The sequence below is a fragment of the Oryzias melastigma genome, linkage group LG12 (genome assembly GCF_002922805.2).
Source record: "Oryzias melastigma strain HK-1 linkage group LG12, ASM292280v2, whole genome shotgun sequence".
Lineage (NCBI taxonomy): Eukaryota > Metazoa > Chordata > Actinopteri > Beloniformes > Adrianichthyidae > Oryzias > Oryzias melastigma.
This window is the reverse complement of record NC_050523.1, coordinates 22,126,912-22,136,968: the sequence shown is the minus strand read 5'-3', so window position 1 is coordinate 22,136,968 and position 10,057 is coordinate 22,126,912. Positions and strand designations below refer to the sequence as shown.

The 10,057-nt window shown below is 37.7% G+C and overlaps 1 long non-coding RNA gene across 4 annotated transcripts; it reads left to right on the top strand.

Moving 5' to 3' along the window:
- Positions 1-3,657: 3,657 nt before the first annotated feature.
- LOC112163339 lies at positions 3,658-9,992 on the top strand. Of its 4 annotated transcripts, XR_004948839.1 has the most exons (5): positions 3,658-4,873; positions 6,984-7,066; positions 7,153-7,335; positions 7,436-7,557; positions 8,517-9,992. It is a non-coding gene; the product is annotated as an uncharacterized LOC112163339 (long non-coding RNA). The 4 variants fall into 4 exon arrangements; XR_004948836.1 differs by lacking the exon at positions 7,153-7,335 and having other exon boundaries at positions 3,661-4,873; XR_004948837.1 differs by lacking the exon at positions 8,517-9,992 and having other exon boundaries at positions 3,659-4,873; positions 7,153-7,583.
- Positions 9,993-10,057: the final 65 nt, after the last annotated feature.

Below are 10,057 nucleotides of genomic sequence, written 5' to 3'. Positions count from 1 at the left end.
GGGGGGATCACTTAATTTTTTTTTTCTTAAATTTCCCTTTAGGGGCTCTGTACCTTGGGGAGTAATACACACAATCAATTTTTTAAAAACATGTTTTTTAAATGTTTCCCACCGTTTGGTTGAGCAGGCAGTTAAAGGGTTAATAAGTAATCTGTACTTTAATTGAGTGTCAATACTAAAAGTAGTAATGTATGGTTGTCTATATTTTAAACCTATAGATCATCCCATCACATCAACAAGCATCAAGGGGTTAAAATGTCATTGAATGTCATATTTAAAAAAATGTAAATAATAATCTTTGGTTTGAACATCCTCATATTACCATATTGAGGAGATGAACTCATCTTGAAGTGCAGACTCATGACGTTCGTGGAAGTCTGGATAGACTGGTCTGTTCAATGTCCGTCATCAGTGTTTTAATGCAGCCATGCCACAAGGACAAACGAGGAATTAGATCAGTTTATGGTGGATACCGTGTATCCAACAGTGTTAGATCCTTTTTACACCTCTTCTACGGGCAGTTTAGCGTTCCCATAGATGTTCTTAGTAAGACAAACGTTTGATACAAAAGATGCTAACTTTTATTTTATATGTCTTTTATACAAAAGGGGACAAAAGTGAGCAGATCAACTTTGTGTTCTGAGGCATGTATCAAAGATGCACTGCGGTCGCACCTCACTAGAGTACGGAGGAGCCGAGGAAACGGCGCTCCTGATGTCTTTTCCTGTTCTGTCTATCCAAAACTTCTCCAGGATGTTCTGTGTCGACATGTCTGCAGATGAGACTACCGCTGAAGCACTTGACTTTTCCTGGCTGTGTTTTAGTGTCAACGAGGCAGTTATAAGTTCTGTGGACTTCTTCGTCACCTGCCTTACGTAGCTTGTAGCAAGAGGCTAACACCACAGAGTTTGTTCTGTTTTTTTGTAACGGATGTGTTTTTGTTTATGGGAAACCACAACTGTGCTTTTTTTTTCAATCTATGGATGTGTCACAAAACTGCATGTTTCTTTTTAACATTGTGACTGTACTCTGTGCCCCTTTGACCCGCCCCCTTCCTTCACTCATCAAGACTGTCCTGATTTCTGACCGTCTTTTTCCCGTTCCATCCTTCTCCTGACTTTTCTACAAAGCAGCCATGTTTCTGTAAATACACGTACCAGAGCAGCTATGACTAATGAAAAGATCGACAAAAAAAAAGATTTAATAAATATTTCCTTGTCGTTGTAACCTCTGATTTGTTTTTATTACTAATTTACATGTTACAAAGTGGGAAGAGCATCGATCATTTAATCCAGGGGTGTCAAACTCAATCACGCAAGGGGCCAAAATCCAAAACATCCTGTAGGTCACGGGCTGAACGGGATAAACATTTATTGAACACTTTTTAACATAATTATGAACTAGATATATAGCATTATCTGCGATGTAGCATTAATCCTAGTGTGAATACTGTAAGCTGAATTTGGCAGCTGAAGATGCTAGTGCTGATAGCTGAAGATGCTGAAATTGATAGCTAAAAACGTTAAAGCTGATAGCTGAAAACGTTAAAGCTGATAGCTGGCTAAAATACTAGCTTAATGCCACATTAGCCTAAAAAAAAACTAAAAAAACTTAGGTTAGCCAAAACAGCTAGCATGTTGCTAAAATATTTGCTAAACCTCAAAAAAGCCTAAATTCGCCAAAACAATTAGCATATTTAAACATTAGTTTAACTCCAAAACAGCCTGAAATATATTTTTAACAAAGCCTAAGTTAGCCAAAACAGCTAGCATGTAGCTGAAATATTAGCTAAATTCCAAAATAGAATAAACATTTTTTTTAGTAAATGCTAAAATGGTCCTAAAAACTAGCATAATGCCAATTTTTAAAACTTTAACTTTTTAACATAATTATGAACTAGATATATAGCATTACCTGCGATAATGCTGGAGTGAATGCTGTAAGATGAATTTGGCCACTGAAGATGCTAGTGCTGATAGTTGAAGATGCTGAAATTGATAGCTGAAAAAGCTAAAGCTAATAGCTGAAAATGCTAAAGCTGATAGCTAGCTAAAATATTGGCTAAATGGCAAATTAGCCTAAGAAACAAACAAAAAAATAATTAGGTTAGCCAAAATGTAGCTGAAATATTAGCTAAACCTTAAAATAGCCTAAACAACTGAAAAAAGCCTAAATTCGTCAAAACAGCCAGCGTGTGTAGATATTAGTCTAACTCCAAAACAGCCGAAAAAACGTTTTCAACAAAGCCTAAATTAGCCAAAAAGGGTAGCATGTATTAGCTAAACCCCCAAAAAGCATAAAAAATTGAAAAAAGCCTAAATTAGTCAAAACAGCTAGCATGTAGCTGAAATATTAGCTAAACTCCAACATAGCCTAAAAAAAATCTTAGTAAATGCTAAAATAGCTTGTGTAGTGCCAATTTTTAAAACTTTAAATCCACAACTTTTTAACATAATTATGAATAATACAAAGGCAGGAATATTATTCCAGAATTGATCAACTTAAACCTTAAATAACTTTCAATATTTTACTCTCATTTTGTCAAGTTAGAAATAAGTGCAGGATAACATCAGGCTATTAATAACAATAAATACGATATAATGATACGAAGGGCTGGATTTAATTACCCGGAGGGCCGGATCCGGCCCCCGGGCCTTGACTTTGACATAAATGACAAACAAGAAAAGTGGGCACCAAGATGTCTTTTGTTATCTGGTGGAAATTCTGAGACTGAAATAACATAAAGTGGAATCAGCTTCAATTAATCTTACAGGAATGTGAACCACTTTCAGGAGCTGGGCCAAGAAAAGTCCCTCTCACACGCTCTTTGGCTCCTCGCCTGGGTCTACCTCCCCTGCTGTCGGATTCGATTTCATTCATGCGCCCCCCCACTCTTCCTGCCACCATTCACCAACCAGCTGAAAATACGCCTTGAAGCATTTGGACACTGTTCTAGAAACTGCAACTGCACTTAAAACAGGAATAAATGACTTTTGGTTGTACAGATATTTAATTTACACTTGATTATCTTGAAGAAATATAAGGAATCTGGAAAACTTCACCTGTGCTGTTCAGTACCAGGTATTTGTCTCTGAGTCACATGGGTGGAAGTTTTGGATAAATATATAGATATATATTTCAAAATGAACAGATATCAGCTTTGAATCGGACCATCAACCGCAAATTATGATTTGAATCGAATCGTTACACCCCTGATTCAAAGACTCTCCTAACACTCCTGAAGGTGCAGAAAAGTCTGATTCTAATCATCTCTAAAAGTGTTATTTCTGATAAACATGGACTCTTTTACCGTGGCCCTGAAGAGGAAATCTCATTACAAAATCCCCTGACGCAAAAACATTTAAAATATTCCAACAACATTTTTAAAAAGTGCAACATAGAATAAAAAATACATTAAATTTTAGAATGCAAAACTAAATTCCTGAAACAAAAACGAAAAAAAAACCCTTTTCAGAAAAGAAAATTAAATAAAACAATTTAAAAATCACAACAAAGAACAAAGTGAGAGAAATAATGATTTAAAAAATTACATTTTAGAAACTCAGAATAAAAAAAACGATTTTTTTGTAAAAGAAAATAAAAAAAATCAAATATCACAACAATTAAAAAAGCAAAACATTACTGAAAGAATTTTTTTTTTTTTAAATTAGAAACCAAATTTAAATGTTGAAAATGAAAACCAAGAAGAAACTGGAAGAGGCTGGTACCTTAGGATTGGATGATGACGTTTGAATTTTGACCTAATCTCAGCGGCTTTGATGAAGAAGGAAAAGCAGAAGGATTAGATTGTTATAAATAATTGTCTATCATATTTTCCACACTATAAAGAGCCTTAAAAGCCTCAATTAAAAAAAAAATGATAGTGCATCATAGGCTATATGTATTAATTCTCTTGTGGTGTTGCAAACAAAATTGTGTTATTGTGAATATGCAAACATGGCCAATGTTTTGCATTGTCGGACTGGAGTTGTTTTTTTCGTTTTTGTTTTTTTTTTTTTTTGCATTACTAACAAAGTTTGGAGTTGGTATAATCTCTGTAACATTTGTTTTAGCAGTGTCACTCTGTTTTCTGCAAACAACGTAATAGTAAAATAGGCCTACCATGTTTAAAATTGTTTTTCCCATACCAATTATAATTGATTTATTTTATTTTGAAAGGATTTTATAATGGTACAGGTCGATTTGATGAACAGCTTGCCTCAGACAGATTGATCTGGTTGGATTGTAGGAATAAAAATAATAACACGGTCCTGGATTGGTTGATTTTCTCAGAATATCCGGTCCGTTTGGGCGAGTGTTAGAGCTTACCTGATCTCCATTCAACTTCATACTAGGGTCTTTAGCCTTAAATGAACGGTGGTGCATCTACAGTGTGTGAGCAAACTGCCACCAGACAGGAAGAAAAACAAAAGACCACTAATCTGGAAAATAAAAAAATAAACATTAAAAAATGTCTTGCAAGTAGTTTTGATGCACTGAAAAAGAAACATGAGGTGTTGAGTGAGTTTGGTATCTGGATGCTGAGGGTCGTTTTTGTCAGGCTTTACCAGCTGCCTGTCCCTCTGTCTCCCTCTGCTGGTCATATTGTGTCAGTGCTGTCTTCTGCTGTTTTCTGTTAGGTCTCCACAGGTGTGCTGGATTACTGGCGGGGACTCCTGGCACACCTGTAATCCATCTCCACTCATCCTGTATCAGTTTCTGAATTTCTCAGCCTTCCTTAAATCTATAAACTGTTTCCTTCATTAAGCAGCTTCTTCCTCCTTCAGTCATAACAGTTTCAGTAACGTGTTTGGACTGAACTACCACTTGCTTTCAGGACGCTTACAGGAAAAGTATGGAGTATTCAGATAAGGTACCACCTCCTACCTTTTCAAAATAAGAGAAAATATTTATTTTGTTCGGTAAAGTCAGTATTGGGATGTACCAGACATGTTTACACATCTTTGAGTGACCAGTATCACTTTTGCCTTTTAACAAATGTTCCTGTATTTAAGTTCTCTCACTACATTTTGTTTTAAATGCAAAACAAAAGTTTGTCTTATGTAATGTAACAGATGTTCCAGTGTGTTCCTATAGTTGTCTCTTTCCTTTCTCCAGCCGGTCACAGCAGATGGTGACTGAGAGTAATTCTGCTAGAGGGGGTTAATCTCGGCAGAGTTTACTCGTTCAGTGAAGAGTTACACTGAAAACCTTCTGTTTTGTCTGTTTATCACCTTTTTAGGCAAAATGCAGAAAAACTACAGAAATATTTGAAATTTCAATGGGTTTTCATAGCTCCCTTTTAAAAAGCCTCCACACAAATCACATTTTAAAATGTGATTCATGCATTTAAAAACAACATTTTATAATTAAAAAAGTAGTTTGCTCACACTTCCTAATCCAGGATCCAAGTTTCAGTTTCCCTGATAAAAATCTTGAAGTACATCACCAACTGAAAATGTAAGGAAGAAAAAAAAAAAGCCTGTTTAAACAAAATAGTCATTCATATCAAAGTGAATGAAAATCTAACACAAAGAAAATGTCTTATTGGCTATTTTTCATAGTGTGAAACCTGGTTCTGCTTGGATGAACACAGAGCTGATATCCTGGCAGTAGTTAATGATTTTTAGACCAATTAGGTCACATTGAATAATTTCCTTTGGTAGATCTGACCGGCCCACTGGTTGAAAAAGACTGATCTAATTGACTGAACAGTGTGTGACTTAATCTTAAAGGGTAACCAAACCCTAAATTATCTTTTTTTTTTTTTTTTTAATTTGTTGATCTCTATAAATGGGGCTTTGAAGTATTGTCTGTTGGTCATTGCCAAATTTTGACAAATTGAAAAACTGTTTAATTCTTCAAAATATAGTCACAAACTGCCTGTGTGCTGCCCACTACAGGTTGACATGAGGTATTACAGTTAAAGTATGTGATTAGTTAAACCATGTACGTTTCAGAAGTCTGACATCATGATCTGCAGCTCCAGTAGTAACAGTCCCGCCCCCAAGCCCCACCCCTCTGACTGGATTTTCACATTTCGCCAGTGGGTGGAGTCAGTATCCAACTTCCAGGTTTGGTTACCTGTTAATCAAATTTAAAGCAAAATTTTGTTTCCTTATGTCCCACAACAAAAACACGTCCATCCATCTTTCTTACCCTTTCAGGGTCACAGTGTTGCTGGAGCCTGTCCCAGCAGCCCTACAGCAGAGTATACCCCAGACACGTCGCCAATCCGTCGCAGGGCCACAATCACACACATGCACACAGGGACAGCATGGAGTAACCAGTTAACTTATGAAGCATGTTTGGACTGTGGGAGGAAGCTGCATACACATGGAGAATATGCAAACTCCACACAGAAAGATAGCATGAATTAGCTAAAATAGCTAGCATGAAGCTGAAATATTAGCTAAACTCCAAAATAGTCTAAAAAAACCTTTGTAAATGCCAAAATAATCAAAAAAGCTAACAGAATGCCATTATAAATGTCAACTCCTGACTCCATTTAATATAAAGTAATGACTGATCGACTATTAAATTTGTTGTGGACTACTTTAATAGTTGATTAGTTTAATAATCGTGGTAGCCCTACTCATCCAGGAGAGTGATGGAAAACGTCATGAAGAACTGGAGGTAAACCTTTTAGACATCTATTGTAATGCATTAATACGTATCCCTCTGTACCGAAACCCTAAAATGAAGGGATTCTTGGCTGTCATTGATGGTTTGTGTCATCTAAGAGTGAACCATTCTCATGAGAGCCAACTGCTGTGGAAATGAGGCCAGCAGGACGTCCCGCCTCAGCAGCTGTTCAAACCTGGAACGTTTCTAAACTCTTGGAGCTTGAACGACCAGTAACTAGAACATCTGGAGACACAAATAATACCTTAAGAATATAAAAGGATTGTACAGGAAAATAAAACAAATCTTCTGTAAACTTCCTGATTGTTGGCATTCTAATAGACTTTTCTGTGTTACAGAACCAGTGGAGGTCTCTCACACTTCACGTTGTATTGGAGCTACTGACCAAGTCATGCCGACAAGCCCCAGACTGGGCTTCATGGTCAGTTTTTCTTTGATCAATGACAGCATGTGAATAGTTCTAAAACTGTGCAGAGTAAAGAACATTTTTCTGTTCAAATAAAATAGTCGAATCAGCAGAAATAATGCTGGAGAACCACATATACAAAAGATGTGAAAGCAAGACAAACCACATTCTTTATTAGCATTCCTAGACGTTCCACCAGCGGAACTGTCCCACAGAGGGAGCAACAGGAACTTGATGAAGTTTCAAAAGATCAAGAAAGAGATCATCTTTCTGGAAACTCAAAGGTATTCTTCCTCACAGCTATTACTCAGTCATTCTGTTGGTCAGAATAAACATTGTTGCTCTCATAAGCCTAATTTTTTCACATTTTTTTTTTTTTTATAGTGAAAGTTAATCATTCAGTGGTCCAGCTCTGCCTATGCATATCTCACTTGGAATGAATGGAAGGCACGCACGATGTCGAGGAATACAGTTTATTTATTGTGAAGAGTTCTACAAAAACATAGGTAATCATTTCTCCATGTTTGGGTTTATATGATTATCATTAAAAGATTTTCCTGGCACAGGGGGCTGTGTCTGTATGACAGCCGCTTCCGCTGTGTTTCTGTGTCTCTGTGGCTGAGTTTGAAAGCTCATGGTCTCGTGTTAATCTGAAGGGGGGAAATGAAACAAGGAGACCTTTTTCCTTTTTCTTAAATGTCTCAATGAGGCCTGAGCTGGCAGCCTCTGCATCGTCTCTCCGTCTGCCGGCATATAGAGCAAGTGAGCTTCGGCGTGGGGGCGAAAGCCAGCATTCTGCCCAAAAGTAGCTGTTTTAGCTATGAAAACATGCGGCTCAAACGGGGAAAAAGATGAAAGTTCTGGACAAAAACGCTCGCTTTAGATCAATTTTCTACCCGCCGATCGAGTCACTGATAAAGTCATGTGCCCAAAGCTGAGTTTCTGATTGGCTGATGGGACGTAGCGGCCTGTCAAACTTTAGGTTTTTACATTTTGCCCGTGCCACCCAATCCACGCCAAGCCGCTCAAATCGAGCTAGTGGCCGACTCAAATTGCGCTGCAGGTCTTCAATTCACCTCAGAGCGCACCTATACTATTGCTTTAACATTGGAGCAGGCCGGCTCTTCCGCGTATGTCACGTTTGGTGTGAATACACCCTTACGATCAAACCAGATCAATCTGTCTGAGGCAAGTTGTTCAACAAATCAAACATTTAACAATATAAATCAATTACGCTTCATTTTAGAAAGTACATTTGGATTGAGGCATGTTTTTGTTGTCACCTGCTAACTCAGAAACAGCCCCAACGTTGTGTTTTGTCTGGCTTGTTTGTGTCTCAGGACCTCTTTGTGGCCAATACTTTTGTGTGAAGGTCTGAGCAGTTCTCCAGAAAGGTTTGGAGCTGGGCAGCCACACATAAATATAAATTTAAAGCAGTAAAATTCTTTGACTTCTTTTCTTACAGACACAGAGGTGACCGCGGGAGAAGTTTGAGGTTATTGGTGGTTATTAGAAAGTGCTACGATCCAGCCTGATGCCGTGATTATTGTCCAACAACAAGCTGGGACACACGGGACAGCCGGAGCTGCAGGCAGGTGTTCTCCCACCTGGCGTTCACACTCACACTCACACACACCAACATAGCGTATGTGGCTGCAAACTTGACAACAGTGGAAGTGTGTGTGGTCCCAGGAGCCGGCTCACAGACGGGGCAGCTCTGGAACACACAAACAGAAACGATGAATGCAAGGTAACTGGGACAAGGAGCTGCAACAAACCGTAGAAACCAAAAACACAAGAATTTCATTCTAAACAAGACAATTCTCAGCCTTCAGTGTGTGTGCATGTGACTGCATGTTACACCGCGGGGTGCTCATGGAGGTTTTTAAGAAAATGTTAGAATTTTATGGTATATGGGTGAATTTTTCTCAAAAATTGACCAGATTGTTTTTGTAGTTCTTCTTTCTTACCGCATATTTTAAGAGAAGTTTCGCCCTTGCCCCATACTCAAAGACTCAAAATTTGTAAGAACCATTTAGCTGGCGAAAGGAAATGTATGACACAGTGAACAACCCCAAAAATGACATCACAGGGGGGTAAAAATGAATGAATGGGGCCAAAATCTCTTATGGGGCTCCAAAAGCTATTTTAAAATCCACTAAAGAAACCAAAACATACCTGTCATCCAAATGAATTTTTGAAGTTATTATGGGATGGCCATGAGACCTACGCCTTGTTGGTCATTTTGTGACAAAGTGTGAAATTTGGTGATTTTCTAATTTTGCCACTATACAGGAAAATGAAACTTTTGTTGACAAAATTTCACACTTGCATCTCCAGGTGAAGTCTACAACCAAAGTTGTATTGACCTTTGACCTCAGGAAGAAGCTGGCATGTCACCTTCAAGCCAACAGCAAATTTAAACTCCTCCAAGAGAATTAAATCTAGCACCTCAAGCAGCAAAAATCTTTGCCCTCCAACGATTGAGTCAATATTAGTATCATCACTGAGAAAGATTAAGAAATCCTCAATACAGCCTTTATTTGATTTATTAACCTTTATTTAACCAGGAAGTCCAATTTAGCTTAAAGTCTCTTACAAGAGAGTCCTGACCAAGACGTCGCAAAAAACCACACATAAATTATTCACAGTTAGATGAATAAAACATTTTATTCAAAAACAATTACAAGCAAAAGAATTGTTCTTTCATGCTCTCAACTTGAATGTAAAATAATTTAATGGAAAGAATTCTGGAAGGAGTTCTTTAAGAAGAATGACTGGAATATGTATTGTTGATCCTTTTTTTTGTTATGGCCTTAAACGCTGCTTTTCTGCCACCCTTAGTATGTCTTCTGCCCCCCCCTCTTTTAAATCTTCTGGCTCCACCACTGATTAATCTTATGATAATTTATGTCAATAAACCTTTTGTTGATCTGCTGTTTCTTTTTGTTCATTTTTCTTTGTCGAGGTTTTCAGTTCCAGTGACCTAAAGCAGGAGTGTCCAAA